This window comes from Zootoca vivipara, chromosome 2 (assembly GCF_965207765.1).
Source record: "Zootoca vivipara chromosome 2, rZooViv2.hap1.1, whole genome shotgun sequence".
Lineage (NCBI taxonomy): Eukaryota > Metazoa > Chordata > Lepidosauria > Squamata > Lacertidae > Zootoca > Zootoca vivipara.
The window spans coordinates 41,980,691-42,001,025 of record NC_142584.1 but is presented as its reverse complement, the minus strand read 5'-3'; the positions used below and the strand labels follow the sequence as shown (position 1 = coordinate 42,001,025).

Below are 20,335 nucleotides of genomic sequence, written 5' to 3'. Positions count from 1 at the left end.
ATTAGAGGAACTTACTTTGTGTGTTTGATGGACAATTTTCAGCTTTAAAAGTCTCACTCAAATGTCTTTTGGAGTTCATGCGAGGAGCATGAGGATTACTATCAATTCTTTATCCTTTTCTGCTGCTGAACAGGATTGCTATTTGCTTCAGGTTTTTTAAATGAAGGGTTTAGACTGGTCATTGAAGTAGATGGTGTATGCACCACTGTAATTAGGCTTCCCAGCGCAAACGTGATTGCTTTATCATGTGTATTTACTTTCATTATTATTTCCTGCCTCTTTGTACTGATTCATATATTTGATTCCCCCCCCCCCGTGTTTATATTGCAAATTCTGAATTTTCTGCGCAAGAACATAAAACATTAATGATAACTTTATAAGTAAATATTGTGTGCAGCAAGTTAGTTGACATATTCAGTTGATTAGGTGTGTTTGTTGAAGCGCTCATGCAGGAGGATAAGGTGCTGGAGAGGAACTGGGATGGATCCCATTTCAGTTTGCATTTAAATGTAATCTTGCGTAATTTGCACTTTTCGAAACAAGAAGCAAAGTGAAACACGGCCACCCTTCAAAATTCACACTTCTCCAAATTTTGTCGTGCAATTCTGCAGCCATGCAGTACATACAAAATGGCATAAGAACACATATATTAATGAAAATCACAAAAGCAAATGTTTGTATAAGGTGAAATTGCATACAGTACAGAAATGTGTATATTAGGAGGAAATAGCATATAATGCTGATGACGTTTTATATATATATCATAAAAATTCATCAGCATTATATGCTACTTTCTCCTAATATACATTTATATCTCACCTATTGATTGGACAAATGAGAAACTGCGAGATGCTGAAATTGACAGATTCAAGCATCCCTAGTGCTGGATGACCTTAAAGGTAGGTGGGTGGGTGGGTGTTGTTTAGGCCTTAATACAAAGCTGACAGTTTATGCCCATCCACTATTGCTTCAATTCCAACCCTTCCTTCTGCATTCGAAGCACTCCATCGTGGTTTGTTAATGAGCTGTGGTGTCATGGTTCCGTGTGGCACTGAATTGATGAGTCCCTCCATTATTATTATTATTATTAATTGGCAAAATGATGCTGAATCTTGCCATGAAACCAAAATTTGATGTTTAACCTACCCAATGCATATTTTAGTATTTTACTTGTAATATTTAAGGATAATTAATAATTGCTGCCTTTGCTTATTGATTATACATGTATGATTAATTATGTGTGTGTGTGGTATATAGCTAGCAATGGTGCATTGTTAGCAAACAGAGAAAAACCAAACCATTGAATTATATTAGTGGAAACTGTGGCCCAGAAGCCAACCCAAAGAATTCCCTCTTCTCTCCTCTCCCTGTGGTCTCCTCCCCCAATTCACTTTGGAGGATCAGAAGATTCCCCCAGACCAGTGTGCAGGGAGAAGGAGAGGGTGCTTGTTCCATCTGGTAAGCAGAAATGCTGGTGCTGGTGGAACGATCAAAATAGCATGATGTTGAATTACTCCCTGTGACCTGGATTTCTCAATATTCTGCGGTTGTTTCCAGTTCAGCAATAATGACCCAGAATTAGTAACAGCAACATAAAATACTATGGGAAGGCAAATTTTCCTTCCACTTATATCTGTCTGAGAAAGTACTAGCACAATTTATAAGACATATTGCCAGCTTTGTGCTTTTTTATATAGTATCAGCAGGATGGAATGCCTTACATTTCATTTAGTTTGGTACTAAATATATGCGTGTAAAGGGAGTGCAATATTTTCTGTGTAGGTGAATTAGGTCATAAGGCAGCCCCCAAAATGCTTTCGGCAAAGCACATTTAGGATATATGAAAAACAACTGAAACGGCACTTGAAGGTACAAAAATGGTACTACAATACAGAAGAAAGAAATTAAGTAAATTCTACAATTAGAGAGAAAGTATAGATGGATATTATTCATGTAGTTTATTCCAGGGTTACACCTGGAAAGAAGTGTATGGGTAGGTATATGGATGAATGGATTGGTTGGGTAAGTGTAGAACAAGCCGTTTATAAAAATTGGTGCCAGTTGCTTATAACGATATAGGCATACTAGAACAAACAAGGGAATCTGAAGGTGGAATCAGAATCCACAGCATAGGAAAATGTTTAAATTAAGGAAAAGCAAGAGTGCTTATGCACATTTGGCCTTACTTTCAGATCCGTCATATTCCTGGCTTAGATATAGAAATGAAATTTGCACATCATCATTTATTCTGCATGTCTCTAATACATCCAAACCCAGAGCATGGCTTACTGCTTCCTAACAAGCCAGGATCTTTAGCCTGCCTCTTGTTGATTCATGTATCCTGATGTTAAAAGCTAAAGGGACCCCTGACCGTTAGGTTCAGTTGCAAACGACTCTGGAGTTGCGGCGCTCATCTCGTTTTATTGGCCGAGGGAGCCAGTGTACAGTTTCCAGGTCATGTGACCAGCATGACTAAGCCGCTTCTGGCGAACCAGAGCAGTGCACGGAAATGCTGTTTACCTTCCTGCCGGAGCGGTACCTATTTATCTACTTGCACTTTGACGTGCTTTCAAACTGCTAGATTGGCAGGAGCAGGGACTGAGCAACGGGAACTCGCCCCATTGTGGGGATTTCAACCACCAACCTTCTGATTGGCAAGCCCTAGGCTCTGTGGTTTAGACCACAGCACCACCCGCGTTAGGGAACAACAAATCAGCCTCCCAGTGACATAACACTTCCTGGGATGCGGCTGGATGGTGCTGTCACCAACCCAGAGCTCCCTCAACCTTGCCACTACCTTGTCCATCCCCAAACTGCAGGGCAACTCCCCTCGCCTCCCCTCCCCAACATGTTCTGCTGCTGAGCAAATTCTTGGGCTCCTACAATCTTCCTAGTCCCTGGGTGCCCTTATCCATCATTTCTTCCTTTCCTCCACAGCAGCCTTGCACCAGTTCCTGCCAAATATATTGGTTTCATTTTCTTCCTCATTTCACATAAGGGGAACCCAGTTTACACCAACTGCTTCCTCCATCTTAGTTTCCCTCTCTGTACTATCACAGGAACAATTTTTTGGGAGGGGGTATAAGTAGGTTGAGGACAGTGGAAGAGGGAAAGCCTGCTTACATGAATGTTGTTGTTGTTTTAATATCCCTGGTTCCCATGCCCTCAGGCTCCCAGTCTTCTCTGCACTCTTGCCCTATGTCCTTCACCACTTTTCTTTTCAATATTATATAACTCAGTCCTGTCTGCAGAGCCCTTGGGACATGTTCTCCCAGAAAAATAGAATTGTAGTGCATTTCCCTCCTTTCCCTCCTTTTTTATTTTATTAAGTGGACAAAATCTATTTCTACATTATCCCTCAATTCAGACTTTTCCCTTTCCACCAACATTTTTTTTCCTGTGTTCCAATATTAGCTGTGTGTTAACAAATGAGCCTCTGTGCTAGAGGCAAACAGATGTTTTTCTGCAGTTCACAGAACACCGGTTTCTCTCATTAAATGTATAAATAAATAAAACAAAGAAACACGGGAATTGCTGGATACTGGTTTTCAGATGACACCATCCATATGTAAAAGCTATGGTGTGTAGCTTACAGATACAACCAGAAAATCATTTAAGCTGATTTTGGAAACATTCAGCTAATCATGTTCCACTCATACCATTGATTTCAGTGGTGTGATGATGATTTTGAGGATAACAGTCAATTTCTTCTTCCTTTTGTCACAATGCTGTGATCTATTTAATGAAGAGTTCTGTCTCAGAGTCATCTTTCTCTTGTCCCCATTATAGTACTTAATCAAAGCACCATTAATTCTTTACAGCCACCATGTTATTGCTTCATGAGGGACACACATATTTTCAGAAGCCCCTTACCCACATTGGTGTGTGTCTTTCTGTTTTCTTGTAAGGCCAATAAGATTTTTCTGGAATATTTTGAATTTTCAGAATTGTGATACTCAACTTTAATTCCCCTTTGGGTGAGTTATCACTACTGCATTGTTCAGAATTACCACAAAGTTTTAAATGGTTTGCTTATTTTTGCTTGTTCTCTATTTCCTAGGATTCTTTTATTCCCCCCCCCCATGCTACTTTTGTGGAATACGACGATTGTTTGCAGTCAAGAAATACCTGCTGTGATAAGTGAAGTTTTTCTCTTAAAAAAATGCTTCCCACCATTTAAACGTAGGAACTGCATATCACAAGGAAAATTGGTCAGATATTATTTGTTTATCTTCAGCATCCTTTAATCTCTCTGTGGTAAAGACTTGGCAAGGAGACAGCAGGGTGCCCTTTTTAAAGCGTATTGAGGAAATTGTGCTGCAGTTCTTTTTGCAAGGGGCGTGTTCACATGGTGTGGTTTTCTTTCTCCATAATTTCCAAACTACCCTGACACAAGCTAGTAGCCTTCACTTGTTGGTGACCTTGCTAGTTCGTACTAAGATATGGTGTCACACAGACAGCTCTGGACCGTGGCAGTTCTACATTTCAGACTTGTCATCCATTTCAAAGGGCATTAACCCTTGTAGGAGTAACTTCCATGACACAGCCCCACAACTTTACAGACTAAACCTGTATTGTGCATTTGCTGAAACTGGACTAGTGGTAGAATTTTTATTCTCTCCCTCTTTTTCTGTCACGTTTAAAAAGAAATATATTATCAAACCATAGGTGGCCATGAAAGAATAAGACATCATGCACCATGCAGCTTATACACAGTTATAAGCCTGTCAGCTTCATTGGCTCCTGTCAACTTCTATTGCTCACAAAGTTACTCTGCTCCCAAAGTAGCCTGGATAAGGTGTAAGGGTGTGTTGCTGTTTGTTTTTTTAAAAAAATGGCAGATCATTCTCGGAAGCTATAACAATGTATTTTTAGCAACAACAAAAACCAGCATAACAACAACAACAAAATTCAACTACAGTTCTAACATTTTCAAGCACTTTTAGCTTCTGGAAACATGGGATTAGGTCATTTTTGCTTTCTACCATAAATTATATGCTTTACTTTAGGGTGCACAGCACACTAAAAATGGTCTCAACACAATCTTTAAAATCAGTTACGCTAGGTTATTTTTCAGGGGTTTAGGTTTAGTTTATCTTGGTATTAGTCATTCCTTAGAAGTTATTCAGCATAGTCTTGAGTTTTGTCATCTCCTCGCCTGGTACAGTAGGGTATTTTTCAGGGGTGCACATCTGCTCCCACAACAAATGTAAATAGTCATGTATTTTAGTCACACCCTGATTCCCAGCCCCAGTATGGTTTGCTCTGAGAGGGCTACAAGTTCTTTGTCCCTGCTCTAAAGGAAGGCAAATCATGATGGAGCCCATAATTATTTACCAGAAAAGTAATCCAAAATCCAAGGGGTCAGTTGACAGGATTTCAGTAAGGAAGTCAAAACAGCAGCTGAAATCTGAAAGAAAGGAACAAACTGGGCTGGAGAAAGCAGCTAAATATGAAAACTTAAAGCTAGATGAGATGGAGCACAGCACAAAGCGGAGAGGCACGAGGACAGAATAAATTCAAGCAATAGCTGAAAGGTGACCTAGATTTTTTGTTTAAAAAAAAACCTAAAGTCAGCAGATGAGGTCTATCCACCCCCCACAAAAAAGAGAGATAGGAACCATAATGGAGAATTCACTAAAAGGAATAAGAAAGTTGCACTTAATGTTATGAGTTTGTTCATTGCTAATATAAACAGTTATAGTTGCTTCATCTAAAAAAAGGTTATCCCAGCACTGGAGAAGTTACATAAAAGGCCAACTAGAGACCCCCTGATCATCCAGATAGTATCTCACTATGAGAAAAGGCTAAACTAGTGTTTGTTTGCTTTTTTAGGGTGGGTGGCTAATTTAGGAACAAGATAACTAGGGGAGGAGGAAGCATGGCAGAAACTTATCAGATTAGCAACCATATAGATAGCGAATAAATAGAAACTATTTTTGTCGTAATGCTAGACCTTAATTATACAATGAAACTGATTATATGTTCAGAACGATTAAAAGCACATATTTACACAATATATGTACACTGATTTTAGTGCTGGCCTTTTAAACAAAATTAGGCAAATACATGAAGGGCAAGCCTTTCAATGGGTGATGGTCAGGATAGCTAAAAGTAGACTCTGTATGTTCACATGCCACATTTGAAAACTAATTTCAAACTTGTGTTCAATATCCTGACTTTTTCTGATGCTGGCAAGCATAATTTCCCGGTTTAGACAAAATGGGAACTTCCTGAATTGATTGCTCACAATTGTGAAGGAAGAAGCAAATGCACGGCCACATATGCACACAAAAAGTCTAATTTGTTTCACAGTTTATAATAACCACAGAAATGATGATAATAAACAGTGCACTAAATAGTTTTGACGAGATACATTTTCAAATAAAACAAATAGCTTTCATTGAAAAGATGAATTTGAGAATAGTAAAATTAATTTGTGGCACATAGAGAGCAAATGTGCATACCATAGATAACTTCTCTGAGTGGCAGTTGCCCTGGGATGTACCTTTTCCTCTAGCAGCTGAACATGAAAGAGATTTTGAATCAAAGGCTAAGGTCCCATCCCCCCATTTTCTTATACCACACATAAGATTACATGCAATCTCATTTAAAGGTTTTCTTGACAGATCCCTTCTTTTTACAGCTTTCTGCACACTCAAGGGGACTGCAGAAAAATGTTTTTAAAATGCTTTTCTTGTGTTGAAGAATACTTCCTGTTCTGCTAGAAATAGATATCCTTGTTCAGTAAAAGCAGCCCCTTGGCTATCCTTTCCAAGGTATTGAACAAGCTTAAATAAGGGGTGTTTCAAACGTGTGGTGGTTGTCGCAATTCTTCTGTCATAAGACTGCACCACCTCAGAATGCATATAGAGGAAGGACCATGGTTCTGCTAAGGATGTTTGCCATTTCCATACTGAGGGAGGCTGTAAGAGAAGGAGGGGCATGTCTTCAAAAAATTGTGGTTTCTCCGATGTGCATTCTAGCTTGGTCCAGTGGCATGAAAGGACTGTATACAATGTGAGCATTTTAACATGTTCAGAAAGTAGCTTCTCAAACTGCAGTTTGTACTAGGATTCAGATCACAAAGTACAAAACACGTGCATATTGTGATTCTTATTAATTGCGAAGAGTTATTTAAATGGGGTTTATATATATCTGACTTACATAACATTGTCTGCATATATGTTGTGTTTACATATATGTACTAAAGTACTACTACTAATAATATAATATAATATAATATAATATAATATAATATAATATAATATAATATAATATAATATAATAATATAATATTGTATTATTATTATTATTATTATTATTATTATTATTATTATTATTATTATAATATTGGAATAGAATAGAATAATAATCTCAGTAGTGGCACCCGCCCTGTGGAACACCCTTCCATCAGGTTCAAGGAAATAAGCAGCTATCCTATTTTTAAAAGACATCTGAAGGCAGCCCTGTTTAGGGAAGTTTTTAATATTTAATGTTTTAACATTCGATTGGGAGCTGCCCAGAGTTGCTTGGGGAGACTCAGCTAGGGGTACAAATAATAAATTATTATTATTATTATTATTATTATTATTATTATTATTAAATAGTAATAATAGTGTCGAACCACACCTGGAATATTGTGTCCAATTCTGGGCACCCCAATTTAAGAAGGATGTTGACAAGCCGGAACGTGTGCAGAGGAGGGCAACCAAGATGGTCAAGGGTCTGGAAACCAAGACTTATGGGGAGCAGTGAAGAAGCTGGGTATGTTTAGCTTGGAAAAGAGGAGAATGAGAGGAGATGTGATAGCCACTTACAAATATCTTAAGGGCTCTAACATGGCTTCAAGTTACAAGAAAGGAAATTCCATCTAAACATACAGAAAAATCTTTCTGACAGTGAGAGCTGTTCAACAGTAGAACAGTCTCCCTTGCAGAGGTTGTGGACTCTCCTTCCTTGGAGGTTTATAAGCAGAGGTTGGATGGCCATCTGTTATGGCTGCTTTAACTGAGATTCCTGCATTGCAGGGGGTTGGACTAAGTGACCTTTGGGTCCCTTCCAATTCTAGGATTCCATGATTGTATAATATCCCTGCCTTTTCCTAAACCAGGATTCAAGGTGGCTTACAGAGTAATCAGAAACATCTAAATAAAAGTACAGTAAAGGTAAAGGTAAAGGGACCCCTGACCATTAGGTCCAGTCGTGTCCGACTCTGGGGTCGCGTTGCTCATCTCACTTTATTGGCCAAGGCAGCCGGCGTACAGCTTCCAGGTCAAAGTACAGTATGAAGCACAAAAAGCCATCCTTCAGTGGAAAAAAGTTTTGTTACTGCTGTTCAGTTTTATTCTTCCTTGTCTTTTGGGATGTTTTTGTTTTGTTTGATTTAAAACAAAACTGCAGTCTTATAACACTTACCTGGGAATAAGTTTCAGTAGGCTCACTGGGTCTTACTTTTGAGTGCAATCCTATACATGCCTACTCAGAAGAAAGTGCCAGTAGGGTTAAAGGGGCTTGCTCCCAGGAAAGTAGGGGTATTGATTTCTTGTTAAAATGTGATACTTTAGATCTGCTGTGCAACCCTCATGAATACCAAATTTCTGTTATTGCTAGTAGACATATAATGTGTTATCTTGCTGCTCTATAAGACATTTTACAAAACAATACCTATGTTTGCATTTTGAAGAACAGAAGCATGTGGAGTCCTGTTCATTTTTCACTGTGTGAAACCGTGGAGAGAGTTAATTGTATGCTCATTGCTGTTCATTATCTGCTCTAAAAATCTAGCAAATGACATCTGCTTTTAAGAAAAAGTGAGGAAGTGTAATTAGTGTGCCTTGGATAGAATATCAAACAGCAAACTTTATATATTGGAGAATTGCATCAATCTTCATGAGTGTAAGCTGTGTTCGTTGGAATTCTGAGATTAACTAAGTAACTCATTGGCTGTCCTTTATGTCCAGTTTAGGAGCAGAGTTAGTAAATCCATACTTTAAAATTTCAAAATAAATATATCGGGAGTTTGATTTTTTTTTTGGCATCACTATTGGCAAATGGATTATCCCAGAGTGAATGCATGCTGGTAGAGGCATTCTCCAGTTCTTTTCCAAAAATAAAGTACTGCCTGGAGTTTCTGCTGCATTTCAGAACTAATACTGGTCAATCTTTTTGTCCTTAGTTGCACTGAAAGATTCTTTTTTTGTGGGTCTTTGTCTCATATTCCATTGTCTCATATTCAACAAGCAACACTGCACTATCACTGCATTCAATATGTCTATGACATTTTGTTTAACTAAATATGTGATTCTTTATGATCCAGGCCAGTAAGCAACATAAAAGATGCTCCCCTCTAGAAAACATGCAAGTTCATGTTAGGTTAGAACAGGTATTTTCATTCCTGTTACACTTTTTGCATCTAGACAAGTAGGGAAGCTGAGTACCCTAGGTATTTCTGCAAAATCTTTTAGGAAAACGGAGTTGCCTCATTCATTACACATTGCTTCTGAACCAATAATTTAGCTTTGTAAATGACTCTATAAATATCCCCTACCTCCTGGCATGGGGAAATGATGAATTTCAGGCTTTGAAGATGTCCGGTTGTTATAACAGCTGCAACAAGATTTTAAACCTGCTGGAACTGAACAGCTATTTTTGTAGGGAATAATGAAATCTGCTAATCATAGTATTTTCTTTTGTTGAAAGTGCTGCCAGCTCAGCTTAAAATTGCTGCAGTCCAAATTCCCACTTCTGTAACTTTGTCATCCAGTAGAATTGCATAAATGGGCTAATTTCTTACTTTGGGCAACAGGAGAAAAATATATTTTAAGAGCAGAGAAATAATTCTTTTCTTACCATCTCTCATTGTGGCTCTAATATCCGATCACAGATTGTTTGGATTAACCTAATGTAAGTGTTATTATACTATTAGTCCAGTAGTCATTTTTAAAAAAAATCTTGTTTTTTCAATGACATGGGAGACAAAACTCGTGGTTAGGAGATGGTTAAATCAATGTACAAAGCAGCTGTGGTGAGAATGGCCTTAGGACTGCAATGCTGGTGATGTTTTTGTGAATAAAATTGTCCCCCACCCCCGAATACTACTTGCTCTGTGGAGATAATAGCAGCTCAGGGGCATAAATTTTATCAGGTAAACAATATTTCCAGTGCCACAGTGCTAATCTGATTGGTGGCGTGCTACAGCTACTATTTTTTTAATTATGATTACATTGCTGGGAGATCTTAATGGTGGATCTTGCCAGTCATGCTTAGTTTAGTCCTTACGGTCCCTATCAAAAGGATTTTCATTCTACATTTGAGAACCGTAACTAGGTGGAGGAGCTAGGAAGGAGAATGGGTAGCACTGGCTATACCGTCAAACAGAGTGGGAGGGCAGCTGATTCTAGATGCATTGAATGGGCAGCTAATTATTTAGTTCATAACAGTAGTGCCTTGTATGGTGGTGCAGAGCTGCTTTTCCCAACACCAGAATCTCTGCAGCTTTCCTGAATGGTGCTAGATGGAGTGGGGCAGGGCCGTGGCAAGGTCTTGGCGGCACACCACACCACACCAGAAGCTACAGATCTATAATGATTGCTCTTTTACTGTCAGCGAGCGGAGAGGCACCTCAAATTGAAAAAGAAGTACACCACCCTTGGGCAGAGGGCCTTCTTGGTAGTGGTGCCTGCCCTGTGGAACACCCTCCCATCAGATGTCAAGGAAATAAACAACTGTCTGGCTTTTAGAAGACATCTGAGGGCAGCCCTGCATTGGGACATTTTTTTATGTCTTATGTTTTTTTTTAATATATGCTGTAATCTGCCCAGAGTGGCTGGGGAAACCCAGCCAGATGGGCGGGGTATAAATAAAAAATTATTATTATTATTATTATTATTATTATTATTATTATTATTATTAATTTGGAGAGGGGGTGTCATGTGCTGCACCACTTTGGTTGGTCCTTGGAATGGGAGTGTCAAAATCAATGAAGGTAGCAGAATGTTAGGAAGGCTCAGAGAAGCTACTTAGTTAGGGAGTCTGCAGATGTCAAAGAAAAAAACAGCTACCAGATTTTTAGAAGACATCTGAAGGCAGCCCTGTTTAGGGAGGCTTTTAATGTTTAATAGATTATTTTATTTCATTTTCTGTTGTAAGCCGCCCAGAGTGGCTGGGGAAACCCAGCCAGATGGGCGGGGTATAAATAAATTATTATTATTATTATTATTATTAATTATTATTTCACAATTAGGCTCTTACAAAGGTGGTATTCTCTATTAATCAGTGCACCTACATGCATTGTCCATGCATCTACTGCAATTTGTAAGATGACAGAATCACGCAGATCTTTGCAACTGCTTAGTTGGCCCCTGGATGGGAGCACTAGCCTATGAGCACCTCCCAGTTGTGGCCTCACGTTCTCCAGTGGCAAACATGTGGGAGATTTGCACTGCATGAGCCAACTCAGTGCTGGATTGTTAAGAGACCCCGATAGTGTAAAGGAAGGCAATATTTCATTGGATGGAAGATATTAAATTAATATAATGAAACACTAACCCACATGGAATCTTATATTTATTAGATTGGAATGACATTTTCACAGAATGAACACATTGTGCCATCCAAACTCACTTTTGTCCTTTTCAATCAGTATTTTGTTTGTATTGCAAATACAGCATGTTCAAAGTCTGTATGAATCATGAAAACGTAGCTGCATACTGCCATTAGGAATATTCTCATTTCCCATGCCTTAGATCTATGAAATATGGAGTGATGAGTTAGTTTATGTCTGACAACAATAGCAGTTCATTTAAGAGAATTCAGCCAAGGCTTCATCTAACTTTTAGCAATGCTAGGGGATGCAGTTGTCATTTCCTATCAGCCTAAACTATGGTAACTGATGTGAGAAAATGCCATTGCAAGTTTGCTAGAGCATATTGGCATGCAAGTTGCAACACGACTATTTCAGTAGGAAACTTTACAAGCTTTCAGAAATTACAAAATGCATATGGTGCAGTATCATGGGAATATAAACTTGGCACATACTGTCTTTCCAAATTGCTATGGCGAAGACTGCTAACTTTTTTGCTGTTGTGAATTAACAGCTCTGCTTCTTCTAGTCCTTTGGAGGATGAAAGGCTGGGCTATCTCAAAATGAATATTTATCCTGAAACATGACAAGAATAAAAAACAAAATAGTATTTTAATTTTTTGAGAATTGCCTCACATTCAGACAGTCCATCCTCAGCTGGTAATGCATGATATAGTGTTGCTCATCCTATTCATAGGAGGAAGAAGACAGAACTCAAATCCCCGTAATCTTGAGGAGCTGATTAGTGCTCCCAGTGATATTCTTTCTTCCAGTTCTATGATTATATGGCAAGGAAAACATACCATCATTTCAAAAAGAATGGCTTCCATTATTTATTTTTTTAAAAAATGTTTTGCTCATTTTGCTTTGAAAGTCTGCCAAGACTGCTGCAGAATTGAAGGGGGAAGTCTTGCCAATTCCACATTTTTAAAGTTTTATTTGCAAGAACGGTGTGTATAAGTTGAACACGGCATAGCTACAATGCCCAGAAGTTAGAAGCTATTGAATGAATATTAAAATCAAAACTCTTACAAGGAAGACAAAGGACAAAGAAAAACTTCCACGGTTGTGGTTACAAATATGCGCATATATATATATATATATATATATATATATATATATATATAATGTCAGTTTCTAACACAATTACTTAATTTTACAGTTTCTGCAATCCAATGGCAACTTCCCTTCAAGAGAAAATAGCAGAGGGGGCAGGGATCCATCAAGATTGCAACTTGTAGGGAGTTTAATTCCCCCACCATGCTCTTTCCCCCTCCCTGAATGGCTGTTGTTGTTTTTTAAAGCAAAACCCAGTTTCTCCCTTACAGTGCAATGTCTACTTGAAATTAGATCCATTGAGTTTGGTGGACTTTACTTCCATGGATAGTTTGTATAGCTTTAAACTGGATTATACTACTAGTGCTGTCAGAGGTAATCTGCAGCTTCCTTCAGAAGTGGTCTGCATCCATTTCATAATTGAAAAAGCGTTTCCAACCCTCTGCAGAAGCCCCTTAAATCTCAGCTGTTGATGCTGATAGTGTGATAGAAGGTAATGTAATGCCTCATTTGTTACCACTGATGCAGCTCCTCCGAAGAACTCTCTTTCCTGAACCTCATCAACACAGATTGCTGGATTTATAAATACAATGTGGCAAGCAATATGTTCTCCATAAATTACATTATGAATGTTGACAATCATGCATTCAAGCAAATACTTAGGTTTGTTTTCTATGAAACCCAGTAGCTGGTAATGTTGACGTAGGAGGTGGAAACAGTAGACTCCCGGTCAACAAATCAACACTCCATTAGATAGCTTGATGAAACATATTTTATCTCTGCTTGCAATAAGTCACCACCACCCCTTTGTCTGGCAAAGGTTTTTTAAGTCTTCTTACATCATAAACATGGTTGGTCCTGCTGTGGCTCAAAAAAGGCATGCAAGATTTACCTTCTCTCTGGTTCTCTTTAAGCCTGTCAGACCCCTGTTATAATGTTTTTGTTTGTTATTTAATGTATTGCATTTATATCCCACCCTTTTCTGCAAGGAGATCAGGGTGGTGTATATGGTTCTCCGCTCCTCATTTATTTCCCCACAACTCTGTTATGTAGGTTAGGCTGAGAGGCAGTTACTGGCCAAATTTCAATCAGTGAAATTAATGGCCAAGTGGGAATTTGAACCTGTGGTTTCTAAGGTTCTAGCCTGTCAATATAACCACTAGATGACAAGCATGCTCTGTGCTAAAGTCAATATTAGTTCTTCCCCTGTCCCTCCAATGTAAGATCATTTTGCAAGCACTATACCTTAGTGTCATATTTCCTTAGTAGAAGTGTTGATCAGGAGACATTTACAGTCATACCTCGGTTAAGTATGCTTCAGGTTGAGTATTTTCAATTTAAGTACTCCACGGACCCGTCTGGAACGGATTAATCCACTTTTCATTACTTTCAATGGGAAAGTTCGCTTCAGGTTAAGTACGCTTCAGGTTAAGTACAGACTTCCAGAACCAATTACACTCATACCTTGGGTTAAGTACGCTTCAGGTTGAGTACTTTCAATTTAAGTACTCTGCGGACCTGTCTGGAACGGATTAATCCACTTTCCATTACTTTCAATGGGGAAGTTCACTTCAGGTTAAGTACGCTTCAGGTTAAGTACGGACTTCCAGAACCAATTAAGTACTTAACCTGAGGTACCACTCTAATTAGTAAGCAGAAAATTGTTGTCTATCTTAGACATCATACAGAATTTGAGGCAGCAAGCAGGCAGGGAAGACCAGGAAGTTAAATATCACTTTGGATGCGTTCCTCAGAATTCCTCAGAATGCAGCAAATGCACGTTGAAGCCATTTTCACCACATTTTAGAATATCTGTCTTCACTTTTATATTCAACATTTCGGTGACACATTTGCTCCATGGAATAGAATTAGCTATACTCCTCCTCCTTTGGTTCAGCTTAATTTTATTTTGGGCTGTTAAATGGCCAGAAGGTGTGGGCTGGATGAATGCTTTATTATTTTATTTCAGAGTCCACTTGACCATTCTTGAAATGGACCATTGGCTTGCCTTAGGCTTTCAGTTCATGGATTCTTAAGAACACATTTCTTTAAATTTTGTAAGTCAAGCAACATAGGGCAGCTGCTTATGTTTAAATCCTTTTATTTCCCTTCAGGGATTTGGCTGATTTTTAGGAAGCCTTTTTTAGCCAGAAGGTATAGTAAAGCTCACTAGGGAGATTCCAGCTGAGGCTGAAAATCTGGCACAGTTTGTTCCACATGAACATAATATTTTCATTTAAAAAGTATGGATTTGTGAAAGTAGTGATAATGCTTTGTATTATCTGTCTCTCCCCTCTCTCACTTACATCTGGATATACACCATATACCCCATATGTAAAATCGAATTCAGGAGTCTTAGCACACTTCTTCTTGACTAACTGCACCTCCAGCCCCCAGATTTGCAAAAAGAACAACTGAGAACTCAAGAACCACGCTCCTCAGTCTCTTGTTCTGATCACGCTATCCCATAATCTTACCCCCAATATGGTAGCCATGTGTACTGCTTGACAGATGACAGTCCCCAATGTGAAGGACTTGGGAGCCGTCCTCTTTTGGAATGAGTTTTCTGAAATGCTGTGCAGTCCAAGTCTGATTTAAAGATAAAGAATCATAAGAAGGCAGAGCAGGACCCTTGGAGCTCTGAGTCAGTGCTTAACACCTGTACAGCAGACTGAATAAGCAAGAGCACCTGGTTACAGCCTTCCTTGCTATGCTGAGATGTCGGACTCTCAAACCTTTATTGGCATATGTACAATATTCCAGTAGGGTTCAATACAGGCAGCCGGGGGGGGGGAGCTGGTTGTTGGGTGCATGGGAACTCCAGCACAAGAGCTGCTTTCTTTAAGAATCAGCTGCATGGCCCAGTTCCCCATAGGGAGGCCAGTTGTACAACAGTGTTGGATTCACTGCCGCATCAGATGATAGGCGGTGAGTTCAATCCGCCTTTCTGCAGGGATCATCTGTGCAACTGAAACTGTCCTATCCTAGTTCACACCTAGGGATGCCAGACTCAATAGAGGACAGGACTTCTGTGCCTTTAATTGCCCTGCTCTCTTTTGAGTCTGGAAACCTTAAAGAGAAACCAGCAGACCCTTTGTTTAATTTCCAAGCAAAGGGTCTGCTGGTTTCTCTTTAAGGTTTCCAGACTCAAAAGAGAGCAGGGCAATTAAAGGCACAGAAGTCCTGTCCTCTATTGAGTCTGGCAACCCTATTCACACCTCATGGCACATATGACATTAGATTTGAGGCAGGTGGCCATGGTTTGAGGGAAATTGCCTCATGAGCCAAATTAGGAATTTTGCCAGGCCTATGGCTTGGAGATTCACCACCCTGCCACACACCATACAAACTATGCCTCCATAAAAAAGACCATGATTCTAGTAATGCTTACCCCCTTGTATTTTTTGTGCAGAATTCGACAGCCCTTCATTGAATTTTCCTGGAGCTTTCTCATGCAAGAAGCCTAGGACTAATGGTCCTCAGCAAGAAAATGTATACCACATTACATTTGAAAAAGCAGAATTATGGAGAGAGAAAAAGTATTTTTGGCTGTTCTAGCATGTGAAAACATAGAACACTCATTATTAAACACAGTGTTTGAGCCAAACTAAATCTGATGTTAAATTCATATTTGCCTTTAAATGCATGTTTTTAAAAAATGCCCATTGCCATTGTGTTGAGGGGGGGAGTGAGTCTGTTGAGCATTTGGGTTATTGCAGAAGGTGAGGAGGAGGAATATAACCCTTTCCTCCTTTGTTGGGTTCCTGACAAAATCACTCCTTTGAAACTGCTATTTATAATGGGTGGAAATTGCTCCTTGGTGTGTTCTTTAAAATGGGTTAAGTAAGGCAGCAGCTCCATCTGCTGATAGTTTCAGTCACTAGTATTCAATTAACTCAAAGCAGATTCAATGAAGCCTTCCCCCCCTTTTCTTATCTCCCTCCTTCCTCTAAACAAAATCCCTCTGCACCTCAGTCTCCCATAGAAATGTGAACCAATTTCATTCGAAACAAAGCCTATCCCATCTCAAAGCACTGAGAAGCATTTTTCTTCTTCAAATATTATATAGATATAGATATAGATATAGATATAGATATATTGATATATATATGCGGTATAAGAAACATGTATTATAGGAAACCAATCCAGAGATGCTTGTGTGATGCAACTGTTAATTACCAGTTTCCCTGGCCCATAATGGTGATGCTTATGATTTGCCCCTATCTATGTACGTTGGCAGCTCTAGGCTAAAAGGTGGTAAGTCTGCAAATGGCCATTAAGATCCCTTCTACACTCCCTCACCTTCCCAGCATAAGCTCCAGTTACATCAGAGGCCGTGTTTCATGTATATCACCAGCAGCAGGAGCATAAGGGGCTATTTAAATACATGCTGCCTATTAATAAAGGCTGTAATGTTTATGGCACACTGTAAAGTTTATGCAGCGGGTGGCAAGAACAACACAATGCAAAGAGATCTAGAAGATCTTCTAAGTGATTTCTGAAAGAAGCCAGAAAACTGAATAGTGCATAATAGAGTTAATTATTTAATTGGTGGTGTCATTAGTTACCAACACATTTCTGTGTATTTCGAGCTAAGAGGCCTAAATCTGCAAGGCATCATTTACTATTTTGTAGCATATGCTGATGTTTGGTAAAAGTAGTGTCAGAAAGGATGTCAACTGTCAATGCTTAGAGTATTAAAGTTTTAACAAAATGTCAGAGAAAATTGTTGGGAGAGGGGAGGGGAACCTGGTTAATCCATAGAAATCTGCCATAAAGATTGCTTTGTAAGGTTGCTTCAGCATGAATTCTGATGACATATGGGAGCTTAAAATATAATCTAATGATATATCTTCATGGGAGATGTTTATATAACATGATTGCAGCAGAACTGCCATGCCTTGTTAATTTGTTAAGATAATAAAAAGAGGTTGTATTTTTGGTACGAATGTGAGGAAAGATGAAAGTAAATGCTGATGAGACCTTGAGCAATAGCATATTTCTTCAATGCACATTTGTGAAAACAAAAAGAGAATTTTTCTTACGTGCTCTGCTCTGCCAAGGATTGGCAGTTCTCTGAATGGAACCCTGCAGAGCTGTTAGATAGTCTTGGGTTATTGCTTTGGGCACCGGAGGATGGCAGACCAGAAATGGGGAATGAGCAGGTGAGAAAATAGTGTAAAATATGGCACTGAATGTCTACGTTGCAATAGAAGGTCAAACATTGAACGGAGGGGAAATAGGTTCACAAAAAATGTTTATTGGAGCCAACAAAGATCAGAAATTGCATCACCAGGGTACTGAACTTAAATGAAGAAATTTGATACCGCTCCTGGCATTTAAAATTGGAGATACTGAAACTTACAGCAGATACATAAATGCATGAAAAGTGTGCTTTATGGTCTTCAGGATATGGAATGGGGGAGAACTCTGTAGTTTTCACCAGTAGGAATTAAAGTCTGACCTCTAAATAGGAAGGTCTTAGCACTGCAGAGAAAGGCCGAAAAGGGTGGGAAGAAACTAAAGGAGGCAGTGCTGAGTTCAGTGGCAGGGGATGTAAAAGATCTTAACTGTGTATAGAGATACTTTCTTGGGTGTCTAGATACCTTCCCATGTCCATGGAGTATTCCCTAAGGCCTAGCTGATGGAATCATAATGCATTCAACTTCCAGTCCTGTGGTGGGAGCTTGGCTTGTTCTGACAAAGTGCAGCATTTGTTCCTCCTAAGCCCAAACCTTAAGCATATCAGCACTAGGTTTCAGTTGCTGAACAATGATCCAAACATGTTTGTATGTGCGTGCGTGCGTGCATGTGCGTTGCGTGCGTGCGTGCGTGCATGCATGCACACATGCATGCTGTTTGTGTAGAGTGGAAGGCAGGCTTGTAATAAATTAGAAGTTGCCAAAAAGGCTATTTGTCATGCTAGCAATATGCTTTTTCCTCTTTCCAGGAATAATTTCCTCTTCTGAAATTACGGGAGATGAATGGCATAGAGACGGTGTAATATATCTCCAGAATTGATAGACAAAAATGCAAATATGTTTATCATGAAAGGCTAAAAGACAAAGTTTCAGTTGGTTTATGAATCCAAGGCATTAATAACAATCCTATTTAATAGCAATCATAGTAAGGTATATTGATCCATAGCTGGATAAATATGACAGGTTTTTGACAGGCACCCTCAAGTAAATCTAAAACAGAGTCATACTATGTGGACAAAAAGAATAATATTCTAATATCTGGGTCCCCTGCTTCACATTACTATGTAAGCATCCAGCTGCAAGTTCTCCAGTTCGATAAATAAACACATTTTAAGAACCTCATTGCACCTTGATCTGGCCTGCCACTCATTTTGTACATGCTGAGCAAAACAAATCCAGAAGCTGACCCACTAGCTTTCCTTTCTTAGTCTGTCTTCTAGCTTGAAATATCTAAATACTTCTGGAACTGGAACTTCGAAAGTAAACCTTATATTCCACACTTGGAAAGTAATGTTAACAATAACCTTTAAGTGGTATAATATAAAAACAGCAGTGCAAACAATTATGGTAATTTTTTTTTACAGAAGCTCACATGTTCCTTATGACAAGCAAAAGAACTTTATTATTATAGTATCCAAGAGCTCAGGAATTATTGGGACAGGATAATTTAATTTGCTGAGTGAGAGTTCTGACTAGGGTGTCCAAATGCTCTAGGTAGGCAGTGAGCTGGAAGGAAAATGCCTTCAATACACAGACAGGTGGCATTTTCACAGCACAAATTATGCCCCAAAGGCTCTCTTGCTGGTTCAAAACTGCTGTTCAAACATTTCTTCTGAGAATATATTTTAGAAAGTGAGCACTGTTAAGCTCAAAATAATGTCTGAGAAGGAAAGCAAATGACAGCATTATTTAGTTCATATAGATCATTTATTTATTAAATCCATTTATATATCAATCTTAATTTTTAAAAATTGCTGAGCAGCTCAGAATAAGAATATAAAATACACAGGTAGACAACAATACAAAACCATAATAAATAATCTCAAGCCTTTATACAGCAAACACAATAAAACATTCCCATAGATTGTTAAATTCACTGATCCTAAAGAGCAACCTCAATAAGATTCAATGGCCTGGGTAAAGAGGCATGTTTTCAGTATCCAACAGAATTGGAGTATACTTGATGACGACAGGCATCCAGAGGCTGAGAATTCCACAGAGAGAAGGCCCTCGGGCTAAGTTGCTATCCCTTAGCCTTGCTTTGGTAGTACCCTCTACTGATCTCCATGGCCAGGCTGGGACATACCAGAAGAGGCACTTCATCAAGTATTTGGTCCCTGCACCATTGGTCATATCATGTGCAGATCATGTAAAATAGGTAGCATGCTACACTAGCTGCAGCCTCCATGGCATCTTCAAGGAGTTATACTCCCTTGAAGAAGCAGGTGCTGTGGGTACTTCTTCAAGGGAGTTCACACCAATCCAAAACAGGGCATCTACCCATTACCTTGACATTAAAACAACCCACCAATAGAGTATCATCTTGTCACAATTCATTTTATTGGCCCTCATCCAGGCCATTAGCACCTCCAGGCTCTGGGTCAGTGCCTTCACTGTCTCACCACCCCCTGGGAAAATTCAGCCACTCCCCTCCAGCTAGCTCTTATAAACTGGGATCAGCAGTGGTCAAGAGTTCAAACACATTTGAGTCAAC

The 20,335-nt window shown here is 39.1% G+C and overlaps 1 protein-coding gene across 1 annotated transcript in view; it reads left to right on the top strand.

Annotated features, from left to right (window-relative positions):
• GABRB2 (gamma-aminobutyric acid type A receptor subunit beta2) overlaps positions 1 to 20,335 on the top strand; it is a 101,129-nt gene that overhangs the window by 47,574 nt on the left and 33,220 nt on the right. The gene's annotated exons all lie outside the window — the stretch shown is intronic.